Source organism: Melanerpes formicivorus, unplaced genomic scaffold (genome assembly GCF_026170545.1).
Source record: "Melanerpes formicivorus ecotype bairdi unplaced genomic scaffold, bMelFor1.0.p_v2 SCAF_30, whole genome shotgun sequence".
NCBI classification, from domain to species: Eukaryota; Metazoa; Chordata; class Aves; order Piciformes; family Picidae; genus Melanerpes; species Melanerpes formicivorus.
Window position 1 is genome coordinate 7,452,767 of NW_027142382.1, and position 13,574 is coordinate 7,466,340.

Below are 13,574 nucleotides of genomic sequence, written 5' to 3' on the forward strand. Positions count from 1 at the left end.
GAAGGGGTTGGTCTCTTCTCCCAGGCAACCAGCACCAGGACAAGGGGACACAGTCTCCAGCTGTGCCAGGGGAGGTTTAGACTCAAGATGAGGAGGAAGTTCTTCACTGAGAGAGTCATTGGTCATTGGAATGTGCTGCCCAGGGAGGTGGTGGAGTCCCCATCCCGGGAGGTGTTCAAGAGGAGATTGGATGTGGCACTTGGTGCCATGGTCTAGTCATGAGGTCTGTGGTGATAGGTTGGACTCGATGATCCTTGAGGTCTCTTCCAACCTTAGTTATACTGTGATACTGTGATACTGTGAGACTCCCCAACCCCCCTGGGCAGCCTGTTCCAGTGTTCCATCACCCTCACAGTGAAATAATTATTCCTCCTGTTTCCATGGAACTTCCTATGCCTCAGCTTCTACCCACTGCCCCTTGTCCTGTCATTGGGCATCACTGAGCAGAATCTTACTCCATCCTCTTGGCTCTCACCCTTCACATATTTATAAACATGAATGAAGTCACCCCTTAGTCTCCTCTTCTCCAAGCTAAAGAGCCCCTAAGAGTCCAACCCAAGAAAACTGCTGAGATTGGGTTGCAGTGAAAAAAAAAATTATGGACTTGTAGCATAAATAAAAATAAAATTAAAAAAAAATCTAAAATATAAATAGAAAATAAAAATATAAAACTGAAATGAAAATAAAATGAAAATCTAAAACAAATGACAATGAAAATGTCAAATGGAGAGGTTTTTACAGACTTCAAGAGTCTTCCTTGTTTAAAAACTTCCCTGTATGTTTCTAGCAGCAAGATCAGGGTGAAAATCTGAATATGTGTTGCAGGAAAGCCAATCTTTTAAGCTGTCATATATAGAATCACAGAAGCACAGAATTAACCTGGATGGAAAAGACCTTGGAGATCATCAAGTCCAACCTATCACCCAGCACCACCTAATCAACTAAACCATGGCACCAAGTGCCTCATCCAGGCTCTTCCTAAACACCTCCAGGGATGGTGACTCCACCACCTCCCTGGGCAGCACATTCCAATGGCCAATCTCTCTTTCTGGGAAGAACTTCTTTATGAGATCAAGCCTAAACCTCCCCTGGCACAGCTTGAGACTGTGTCCCCTTGTTCTGGTGCTGTTTGCCTGGGAGAAGAGACCAACCCCCACCTGGCTGTGGGAGCTGTAGAGAGCTCCCTCAGCCTCCTCTTCTCCAGCCTGAACACCCCCAGCTCCCTCGGTCCCTCCTCTAGCCCAGGGGCTCCAGGCCCTTCTCCAGCCTCACTGCCCTGCTCTGGACAGGTTCCAGCCCCTCAATGTCCTTCCTGGAGTGAGGAGCCCAGAACTGGACACAGGACTCAAGGTGTGGCCTAACCAGTGCTGAGCACAGGGCACAATGACTTTCCTGCTCCTGCTGGCCACACTATTCCTGATGCAGGCCAGGATGCCATTGGCTTTCTTGGCCCCTTGGGCACACTGCTGGCTCATGTTCAGCTGCTGTCACCCAGTACCCCCAGTTCCCTTTCTGCCTGGCTGCTCTCCAGCCCCTCTGTCCCCAGCCTGTAGCACTGCCTGGGGTTGTTGTGGCCTTGCAGACCTGTGGCACATTCAATGCTCTCAGTGTGGAAGTAGTAACTGTTTTGTTCTAAAACACCCAAGCTCTTTACCTTGTCCAGCCTCTCTCTCCTCAGCTGCAAGTGCCTTTGTTCCATCATAGCAAAAGGCCTTGATGCACTTCAGCTGGAGCAGGCCAGCATTCCACTTCATCTTGCTGACCTTGTTAGACACCTTGTCCACGGCTATCACTTCACCCTGGTCATGCATTACCTAATATTTGGCTAGTGCTATTGCTGTCTTTGATGTACTTGCAGGAAAGAAGCTTTTAGGACTATTGTTTGTTTATTTGTGTTCTCCTGGCCCTGAACTTTCTCAGTAAAACTTCCTAATATCCCAAATGAATCTTGAAAGGAAATGAGGATTCTTTTTTTTCCCCCTAATGTTGTATCAGCTATAGATGTGGGAAGGATGTTGTTTTCTTGAGCTGCTTTCCCAATAGATTTACCAAAATGTGCAGCTGTGGCAAAGATGACTCTCATCAAACAGTGAGGCTGTCAGTGTACCATCTTCCACTGCTAGCAGCCTGAAGGAGGGAGGACACAGTGCTAGAGGGTGAGCATAGTATCATAGTATTGAAAGGACCACAAGGATCATCTAGTTCCAACCCCCCTGCCACGGACAGGGACACCCCACACAAGATCAGCCTGGCCAGAGCCTCGTCCAGCCTGGGCTTAAACACCTCCAGGGATGGGGCCTCAACCACCTCCCTGGACAACCCATTCCAAGGCTTCACCACTCTCATGGGGAAGAACTTCCTCCTCACATCCAGCCTGAATCTCCCCACCTCCAGCTTCATTCCATTCCCCCTAGTCCTATCACTACCTGAGATGCTGAGCAGTCCTTCCCCAGCCTTCCTGTAGGCCCCCTTCAGATACTGGAAGGCCACAATTAGGTCACCTCAGAGCCTTCTCTTCTCCAGACTGAACAGCCCCAACTCCTTCAATCTGCCCTCATAGGAGAGGTGCTCCAGCCCTCTGATCATCCTCGTGGCCCTTCTCTGGACACGTTCCAGCACCTCCAGATCCCTCTTGTAATAGGGGCTCCAGAACTGGAGGCAGTAGTCCAGGTCTCATGTCCTGTGAACTTGACCAGGGTGTGTGCTCTGGGGGGCATTCACATTGGTACCCAGCTCAGAAGAGACAGCTGGAATCATTATAACACTCACTGGTATCCATAATCACTTCCTGAGAGCCCTATACTGTTTGCCTTAGAAACAAGCCCTGCTTTTAGAGCGGGACTGCGTGCTGTGGGAGGGGGAGCTCTGCAATTCAGATTCTGCTTCTTCGAACCTCTCTGCTGTTCCCTGCAGGCACACTGAACACCCACTGCAAAGGAGCAAACTGCTGGCCTGCAAGCTCGGGGCAAAGGCAGTGAAATGCTGGCGTCCTGCTGCACAAGGCAGCGAACAGTTTGCATAATTAGGACAACGCTGACGTCAGGCTAGGTAAGTATCTCCTTTGGGGGGCGTCGCAAGCTCAAAAAGGTCTTGCCAGAGCTTTGTGGCTTTTTGGTAAGCTCTCTTTCTGTCATGCCTGCAATGATTCTTTCACAGGGATATGTGTGTTACCTCTAGCCTCTATTGAAAATGCTTTTACTGCAGCTCACTGCACACGGAGGCAAAGCTTCTGCTTAGATATGATGTACAAAAGCTGTGGTCTGCCCCTCTTTTCCGTGCAGGGAGTCACTGGGCATGAAGTGACAACCGGCGAGCCCGAGGCACAGAGGAAGGGCTGCCGCTGGGACCGCGCTCCCTTTCTGCTAACTGCGTGCCACGGCTGCCTCTTGCGGCAGCGCTGGAGTAGAGCTGTAGAGTTGAACTCATGGGGGAGGGCATGGGTGTCCCGTTTTCCCAGCTTGGAGGAGGTTAACCACAACCTCTTTCCTTTACGAGTTCACAGAAACATTCAGGCTGGAAAACACCCTCGGCATCACCAAGTCCAACTGATAACCCTGCTCTACAAAATTCACCCCTAAACCCTATCTCCAAGCACCACATCCAAAACACCTTTAAACACATCCCCACCCACCTCCCTGGGCTGCACATTGCAATGCCTGACCACTCTTGCTGTGAAGACAAACAAAGCATTCCTAATGGCTTCTTGTGTTTTCCAAGTGGTTTAAATCATCTATAATGTCAGTTGTCTTTGCATTGTCTGTCACAAGGATCACTAACCTTTGTGAAGATCTTAGCCTCTCCATGGAGTTATGTAATGACTCACCTGTTCTCCAGGCTGTCCAGTGGCCTGCTGCTGACCTGAAGCACAGCAAGAGACCCTTAGGAGGCTGTATTTGTGTATGCATGCAGTACACAGTGGAAGGCTCCTGGCCTCTGTCACATGGTGTTGCCCTGTCACTTGGCCAGTTGTGACTAGTGAGAGAAAAAGCAGTTTGCAGAAGACAAGTCTCGACACGGGTGATGACAGCACTGCATGCAGAGATGAGCCAGTGGTATGACTGCTTTCAGCTGCAAGTAATGTGAATCCTAAGGAAGAGAAAGAGGAAATCAATATCAGGGGCATTACCTTTGGGCTTTGCCACCAAAGCTGGGAATACGAGTCCAAGAGCACTGCAGTACTCACTGAAACCCCTTCTGCCTACTGCCACAAGACTCTGGACCTCTGGGGCCTTGAGATACACAACACTGGCTGTACACTCATGCGCCACACATAGAAAGATGTATCAGGGAACCACTGGAGAAAGTCCAATGGAAGACCATGAGGATGATTAGGGGACTGGAGCACATGTCTTATGAAGAGAGGCTGAGAGATCTGGAGCTCTTTAGCATGGAAAAGAGCAGACTGAAAGGGGATCTTATAAGTGCATGAACACACCTAAAGGGTGGAACTCAGAAGGATGGTATTGGGCTCTTCTCAATGGCCAGTGAGAGGACAAGGGGCAATGGGTACAAACTAGAATGTAGGAGGTTTCACCTAAACTTAAGGAGAAACTTCTTTAAGGATGGCAGAGCAGTGGAACAGGCTGCCTAGAGAGGTTGTAGAGTTTCCTTGCCTGGAGGCATTAAAAACCTGGGTGCATTCCTGTGCAATCTGATTTAGACTTATCTGTGCTAGCAGGGGGCTTGGGCTGGATGATCTCCAGAGGTCCTTTCCAACTCCTCTCATTCTATCATTCTATGTTTCCAGGCACAGGCCTTGGAAATCTTGTCTGAGGGAATTAATTAAATTAACTTGTTTATTAATTAATTAATATGGATAGGCTAATTTTTATGTCCTTCTCCAGGACTTTTGGGTGTCTCTGTGGAACAGAGTGAGAGGAGGAGGACTGTCAGCCCCAGAGCGAGAGCAGTGCTGAAGTGGCCTCAGGCAGTTCCAGCTGCAGTCTGTGCCCTGGCAGCGATGTGAGCTGGTACAAGGTGAGTGCAGAGGTTTGGCAGTACTGGCCTGTGGCCCCAGGCTCCCTGGTGCTCATTTTGATCTTGAGTACACTGCCCACGGTTTATTGCTCTCCTCCACATCTGCCTAGCTTTTCCCCTGCTCACACAAGGCAGGAAGGGATGGCAGGGAGTGAGGGGAAAGGGTGTCCACCAGCTGCACGTGACCAGCACCGCAGCCACTGGGATCAGGTTTTCACTCATCAGCAAGTGCTGGATCAGGCGTCTGGCCAGCTCAGCAGTGGTGGGTGAACAGGGAGCGATTAGCCAGACTTGCAGAGGAGCTGGACTGAGACAGCCAAACAGGGCCCCTTCGGGCTGTGCTGTTTGTTATTCAGCTCCCTCCAGGAGGATTAGAGCACACGGCAGAATTTTTTTGGCGAGTGGTAGGATTTTCTTCCTGAATTTCACGCTGATTTTGAGCACACTTAATCTCCCCCTCAGAGCACAACAGGCCACTTCTCATACCACCGACACCAATTTTTAATCCTATGTCCAGATTCCACTGCACAGCACCAACACCCAACACTCCTTTTGTCATTTGGGAAGATCCTGGGGAGTTTGGCTTAGGGTTGGGAGCAACCCCCAAGCCCTCCCCTTCGGGAGCCAGTCTCCCTCCTCCCTGTTCCACAGCCGCTGACATCAGCAGACGTCGGCGCAAAGCAGCTCAGGAGGCGGCGTGAAAGGATCAAGGAGCAAAGCTGAAAATTGAATTAGTGCTTATTAGAAGGGCAGCTGGCAGTGCCACAGAGTGGCCACGTGTGAAGTCCTGGGTCCAGCATGTCACACACGAGCAGCTGCAGCACACATGTGACAGCTCCCTATATGGGCTGCCTGAAAGCAACCACACCGTAAGAGTCAGATCTAGCCCTCCTCCTTCTCCTGCTCCTGTTCCCTGAAGGACACATCAGGGTCAAGGCAACAGCATCTGCATCAGAAACGTTCCACATAGGAGAGGCAAGGGTAGATAATGGTGTTAGTGAGCCGAAATATCCCGAGCAGAGGGAACCTTGGTATCACAGGGGTGGTGGCTGTGCATCCCCTGCCACCTGTCACGCTTGAGAGCAGTTGCTCATGGCTCTTTAAGCAGGTTTATTAACCATCAAGTATGTGTGCTAATTGCATTACTAAGCCTGGGCAAGGTTCTCATTATAGAAAGGGGACCAAATGCAGTACCAGGTTAGTGTCAAGCCTGTGTTTGGGAAAAATTTACATTGAGGCAAATACTTAATGCTCCAGCTGTGGCATGTTGCAGACCCTGGGGTGAGCAGGATTGATCTCTGTGTGGATTGAAGCAATCATAAATGAGACATCAGCATGATGTAGCAAGTGTGGCCATCAAGCCAGTTCTTTATCCACTGGATGGTCCATCCATCAAACCCATTCTGCACCAGCTTGGAGACCAGGATGTGGTGCAGGACAATGTCAAAGGCTTTGCTCAGGTCCAGGTAAATGACGTAGGTTGCTCAGCCTTCATCTGTTAATGTTGTGACCTTGTCGTAGAAGGCCACCAGGTTTGTCAGGCAGGATTTGCCCTGTTATGCACTGCTAGGCACTATGCATGCAAAGGGAGCATCCTAGAAGCAGACTGAAGGCCCAGATACACTCCCCTAGTCTCATATTACTCCTGCACTTGGGTCTTGCAGCAGTACCAACAGGATCTCAGGTGAGAGAGATCTCTGCTGAAGCCTCCTCTCCCACAGAGACCCATATGGGGTGGCTTGATATTTGATGGATCTGGGACCAGTTCCATCCACCAACCAGCTCACCAGAGCAAAGGCTAAAGCATGGTCAGTTGTTTTGTTTTCCATGCACTGAGCACTAGTGTGGCAGTTTAGGCTGGGTGCCTCTTCTTACTGCCACTTAAGTCACACCTCTGGTGTCCTCTCACTGCCATTTAAGTCACACCTCTGGTGTCCTCAGTGTCCAACCCAGTAAGGTGGACACATGAAACAGGGTATTTGATACCCATAAATCCTGCATCCTATAAATCCATCTGCAAAGTCTTTCTCTTCCTCTTTCTTCCCTCTCTGTTCCCATGGGAGATGCTCCCTATTGGGTAACAGTGGGGAAATATCTCAAGGCCTCTTAGGCCTGGCTAGGCCTATTGCCAGGAGGAGAAGGCAGGGGAGGAGGGGGGCAGTCTCAGACCGGGCCAGCCTGAGACTAGCCTAGCAGTGGCGGGGGAAGAAAGAGCCCTGGGGGTTTTTGGGTACACCCTCAGGTGGGGAGAAGGGAAGTGTTGGGGGGCTTTGGGTGTAGTGTAAGGGACTCTGGATGCTTTGGGATTCTTTGCCACTATGCTTTGTAGATTTCTGTAAAACACCGACTGCTTTTCCATTTAAACTTTCCATCACTTTCCAATCCATTTGTGTGAGTGTCATTCTATTGCCCCTTATCTGTCTGGCCTCAAACCAGGACAACTGGTTCAGATAACACAATTGAGGCCTTGCAGTTTTGAGATTTCCTGGCATATACTGGCAGAATTCTGCTATTTCCAGGTCGTCCCCTCAGGGCACACGCGTGGCTGTGTCGCTGCTGGACTTTGCTGGCTGAGCCAAAGAAGAGAAAGACATTGTCATTGCAGGGGGAAGCAAAGGACTGCCTTTCTCGTTTGGCACACAGGAAACCTTGATGGCTTTGAGTCACTTAAAGTATTTAATGTAATCTACAATAAATGTTTTGAAATGCTTGGCTTCTTTCTTTGCTTTCTCTTCTTTATCCTTTGTAGTGAGGTTGTGGCAGTTTTGCAATGTCCCAGAAGTAAGTAGTTGTCTTTAAAATGTCAGAAAGAAAGCTCCGTGGTGTTTCAGGGCCTATAAATTCTTTGCAAAACATGGACCAGGTTTATCTGTTTGGCTCCGGTCCCCATCACTCCAACAAGAACACTGTGGTGAACAGGAACCTCTTGAGCTCAGCGGTATGGATATTAACCTCTCCTCTGCTGTGACACTCACAGCTAGAGATGATATGTGATGGTTTTTTACTTGTTTTTTTCCTAGCATCATTGCCTAGCACATGGGATTGTACACTGAGAACCTACTGCAAACTTTGCTGTATCAACTGACATGATGTGGCTCTAATCAGCTGAACATAACTCTGCTGCTGCTACCCCTCTGACAGACAGGCAGAGAATTTCTATAGTTACTTACTCTCCTTAAAAAAACCCAACTGGTCAGTCAATCCTTTCTCTTTGTAGCCAGACTTAGTGCCTGATCTAGAACTCAACAATCAACAGAATCACTGATTCATTTTGAACTGGATTTGGCCTGAGGCTACATGGCAAAAGACCTCCCATTGCATAAGTTATCAAGGGATCCATCCCATTATCCATTCTCACTCTTGGGCTTCTTAGGGCAAGGAGGAAAAAGTAGAGGGCATCACTTCAGTGCTACAGACATAGGAGATTTCAGACATCAGCATTGGAGTGGAAGGAATTTAGATCCCACCACAAACAGAGGTCCATAGGAGTATCCCTACAGAGGGACTGGAGGGAAGGGATCCATCCAGAAGGACCTTGACAGGCTGGAGAGGTGGGCACAAGCCAACCTCATGAGGTTCAACAAGACCAAGGGCAGGGTCCTGCTTCTGGGTCAAGGCAATCCCAGGCACAAATACAGGCTGGGCAGGGACTGGCTGGAAAGCAGCCCTGAGGAGAGAGACTTGGGGGTGCTGGTGGAGGAGAAGCTCAACAGGAGCTCTCAGTGTGCACTTGCAGCCCACAAAGCCAATCAGATCCTGGGCTGCATCAGGAGAAGTGTGGCCAGCAGGGCAAGGGAGATGATCTTCCCCCTCTACTCAGCTCTGGTGAGACCCCACCTGGAGTACTGCCTCCAGTTCTGGAGCCCCTATTACAAGAGGGATGTGGAGGTGCTGGAGCATGTCCAGAGAAGGGCCAGGAGGATGATCAGAGGGCTGGAGCACCTCTCCTATGAGGGCAGACTGAAGGAGTTGGGGCTGTTCAGTCTGGAGAAGAGAAGGCTCCCAGGTGACCTCATTGTGGCCTTCCAGTATCTGAAGGGGGCCTACAGGAAGGCTGGGGAGGGACTGCTCAGGATCTCAGGTAGTGATAGGGCTAGGGGGAATGGAATGAAGCTGGAGGTGGGGAGATTCAGGCTGGATGTGAGGAGGAAGTTCTTCCCCATGAGAGTGGTGAAGCCCTGGAATGGGTTGTCCAGGGAGGTGGTTGGGGCCCCGTCCCTGGAGGTGTTTAAGCCCAGGCTGGCTGAGGCTCTGGCCAGGCTGATGTAGTGTGGGGTGTCCCTGCCCATGGGCAGGGACGTTGGAACTAGATGATCCTTGTGGTCCCTTCCAACCCTGACTGATACTACTACTACTACTATGACTGTCTGGCACAAGCCTTACCCCAGCACTTGCCAAGGACTAGGAGGGAAGACTTAGCAGCCAGCAAGACAGGAAGATCAAAGGAGGAATTTTTCAACTGGACACCGGGGCAAGTGGCTTTATTCCAGTCCTCTGCTTTTCTATCACCTAGGTAAAGGATTCCCAGAGAAAATGCAGATGCTCCATCATCCAGTGAACGATGTCCCTGACCATGGCACGGAGGTTGAACTAGATGGTCCTTGAAAATCCTTACCAGATGAAACACTTCTGTGGGATGACTGAAGAGATAATGAAGATGAGTGAACAAAAAACATTTATAGAAGCTCCTTGTGAAGAAAATTGCTCACCTCTTCCCCCTTCCAGTGCCCTTCAGCAAAGGTAAAATGAACATTGGCCATTAAAAAAAAAAGAAAAAGGGAGGGGGGTGGTGGAAGAGAGGGGAGGAAGGTGTTAAAAATGTAATTTGAAGGCTCCTATCTTGTAATTCAGCAGTTCCTTTGCCATCTGTGAGCAAGTTCTAGAGTGTCTCACTGGGATTAGAGGGATAGCTCAGTGTTGCAAAACTCATGACTGCAAAGCGTTCAGCCAACAAACTGAAATCCCAGATAAAATCTTTGTCCTCACTTTTGCCTGGATGGACAAGAAAAGTGTGATGATCTCTGCAGGTTCCTTCCAACCCCCAACATTCTGTGATTCTGTGCCTTTCTTTTGAGGAGATCATACTGCTGCAGACTCAGCTGTGGCTGTATAGGCTGAAATTGGCTCCTCTGGGGTCTTTTTTCCTTTCAATTTCTCACAAATATAACCTATTACTAATGCTACGGGTTTTGTTGTTTGGTTTTTTTCTTCTAACAGTATATTGCTGGAGTTTACCAGCAGAGCTTATATGGCAGCCCTCCCTGCAACAAGCCAGTGAATAAAGGTTAAAAAAAGACCAACCCTGAGCGTATCTGTGATGGTAGCTTGCATAATGGGGGAGCGCTGCCGGTGCAGGGCTCCGCTGACGTAACCGGCTGGGGAAAATTACCGAGACGCCTGCTGGGGGACAGAAGTGACTAACTCTCATCAGCAGAGTCCCAGCTTCTGAAGGAGCTGCTGCTAAGGTGAGGGGCTAAAATAGACCTGGAGGGAAGCTGGTTTCGAACAAGGGCCTTGCTGTTTATTTTCATAAAGGGCGCTCTGTGTGCATCGCCTGTGGACTCTTTGTGTGCCTCTGTAGAAATCAGAGGAATAAACAAACCTGGAAGCAACTGCTCATGCCTGACATCCTTTCGTTGGCATTTAGCAGCCCCTGGCAGGATTCCCACGAGGTTCTCAAGGGCAGCTGAGACTCAGGCAGACCGCAGGCTGTCTTGCTCCAGTCTGGCTTTAGATAAGCAGAGCTGTCCTCCAGAGCATCACCCCGGTCTTAAAAGGACTGAAGTATCGTGGCCAAGCGCTTGTATAAGGAGCAGGAGCTGTCAGCTCTCCTCCAGGTCGCTCGCCTCCAGCTGACTGCATGCTGCTGGAGATGCTGAGTGCTGCCTGAAGCTGTGCAGCAGAGCCTGGCTGGAAGCCATGTGATCTCAACATGGAGAGGAGCCAGAGAAAAGCCCCAGTTAAAGCTCCAGGAGCCCACTCAGTGTGAGTGGTTCAGGATTTGACTCATGTTCTAATCCAGAAACAAATCCTACTCGGGTTACATGGGGTGGTCTGCACCTGTTCAGGGCTGGAGGAGGGAAAAGTTAGTTTTCCAGTCTTGCCCCATGGCCTTTGTGCTTGGGGGTGGGCCAGAAGGGCTCTTCTTGTGGGACAGGTAGGAGGAGCTAAGGAGAAGAGGAGTCCTTGGCTGTGAGCTCCTCCAGTACCAAATTCTCAAGCAGGGGTATCCCACTCTGTGCCAACCTTATAGCCAGAAGTAAGGCACACATCATCCCCTGGCCCTTGCAGAGGGCCATGATGATAAGGTCTGTATCCATGCTATCACTCCTAGCCCCACTCCTGACTGTGTGACTTCACTGTGACTTCTTTGCTACAGATGTGCAACTGAGGAAACCCACTTAGGCACAAATAAATAGGAAATCAGACCATGCCTCATTTGCCAAGGTGGAAGACAGTTAAGAAGTTACAGAAGCCTCCTTTCCCAGTTTCCTCTGGAAAGACACAAGAGTATGGACATAAGGAAAGCAGCAAATGTGTATTGTTGGAGCTGCTCACCAGGACGGGAAGGATGACATTTTGTCCCAGATGCGATAGGTAACGTAGACTACTCTTGTTGTTGATGGTGGAGACAGAGTGACTGCCCCAGTCCACCTGATTATTAGATGCCAGAACCAAAGGGTGCAGAGACATCTAAAGTGGGACACACTTGTGCTAAAGGCCACCTGCTTTCACAGCTGGAGCATCCCCTCCACCCTGTGGGACTTGCACAAGCAAGCAGGACTCAGTCACTGAGTATCCCCAGCAAAGTGGTCACAATGAAGCTGGACTGCCAGCTGAGGGGAGCCTGGAAACACTTTCCAGGCTTCAGGATCTTCCTCCAGCTGCTTAAGAGACATAAAGCTTTTGCACAAACATTATCTGTAGCACAGGCTAGCAAACAACCACTTTCCATCAAATCCTGTGCACTAACTACATTACTACCACTGTGTGTATGGAAGCTGGAGCTGTATTTATAGAGTATTGACTGTTGTAAATGTACCCACATAGGCTTCAAATGAGGCTGTTAACTCATGCCTGCTTTTCTGATGATTGCTTTAATCAGTACTCATTGGCTGAAAATGAGTGAAGCTGCCCATTTCATCCCAATGAAATGTGCCTTTTTTTTTTCCTCCCAGGCAAATTGAGAGCTACCCTGAGAGGGAAAGAAAGCCCTGGGAAGTCACATCTATGAGTCTGCAGGGAGGCCTGGGGAGCCCAGAGGTGCCCACCACAAGCCCAAGGGCAATGCAGACCCCAGGAAGCCCTGGCCCCTTCAGTGTACTGAGTGATACCAACTGTGAGAGCGCCCAGAGGAGAGACATGGAGCTCTTCAGGAGAATCTGATCAAAAGCAAGTTGTCCCCCACCACACCTGTGACTGTAGAAGAAAAACAAAAACATTCCTTGTACGTCTCTCTGCCATTCATTCATGTAAACCTGATGGCTGCAGAGGGATTGGGAGCATCTACTGAGTGCATTACCAGAAGCAGGGAAAGCTGTGGGGACACGCGTGGTCATGCAGCCATGGCCCTGCGCTTGATCCCATCACATCCGCGCCAGTTCAATGCAATGTTTGGGAGAAGTTTTGCTTATTCAGAGAGCACACAGGCATGTGTCAAGCTGTGAGTGGTAATATAATTCCTTTCCTTCTCTCTCTCTCTTCTCTCTCTCCCTCTCTCTTTTCTCCCTCTCCCCTTCTTATGTCCACTTTATTTATGTAATAAATAGTCTAGCTGTTGATACTTTGGCCTCGTTTGTGCCTCTCATTTCACATCACGGGAATGTTCTAAAAGAACTTGAGTCTCTTTCCCTCTCCGGACCGAGACACAAGCCATCAAGCTGGTTGACAACCTTTTTAAGGCCGACACAAGGCCTTTTGCTGTCTGTCCCTACACAGTAGCTTGCTTCTCTTGATATACATGCAGTAAACATCTGTAAGCTAGATGCATACCACATCAGAGAGAAATGGTGACTAAAAAGTAGCTTTGCTGGTGGGAAACAACATCAGCTTGTGCTGTGTTTTGTAAGAAGCTCTGAAAGCTGTATGCACAAGGCAGCAGTGAGGTAAGTATGTGTCATGGCACTGGGCTGAGTTAAAGTTTAATTGCATAAGGTAATTCCCTCAAGTGAAACCGAACTTGACATAACTGAAGACTGGAAGTCCGATACACTGGTTCCCCCCTTTTTATAGCTGAGGGCAAACGTTTAGGCAGTGGCAGATTGTATTTTGTCACATGGGCTGGATGAAGGTTCAGAGCTAGTGCATGAGGAAGTGCAGCTCTGCTCCAGTCTTTCTGCATGACCTTGTGCTGGTCCTACAGCTCTCTGTGTCTCACTGTCTGGAACAGCACCACCTACCATCCAGCTCTGCTCCAAGCTAACTTGGTAATTACTAGTAAGGTGGTTTAAGAAACTGTGCCAGCATTCTAGAAGGAAACCACTATTTAAATTACTTCAAAGCTGCATACAGCAGGCTGGCTGGGAATGCTTCAGGACAAGAAAAATGGACTTTCATCATGTGCGAGTCCTTTAGGGCACAGGGTTTGAGCTGGCTCA

General features: G+C 49.5%; 1 long non-coding RNA gene across 1 annotated transcript; it reads left to right on the top strand.

Moving 5' to 3' along the window:
* The first annotated feature begins 2,805 nt into the window (after positions 1 to 2,805).
* LOC137449556 (uncharacterized) lies at positions 2,806 to 12,745 on the top strand. Its single transcript, XR_010989423.1, has 6 exons — positions 2,806 to 3,048; positions 4,845 to 4,977; positions 9,491 to 9,717; positions 10,195 to 10,442; positions 11,357 to 11,574; positions 12,156 to 12,745. It is a non-coding gene; the product is annotated as an uncharacterized lncRNA (long non-coding RNA).
* Positions 12,746 to 13,574: the final 829 nt, after the last annotated feature.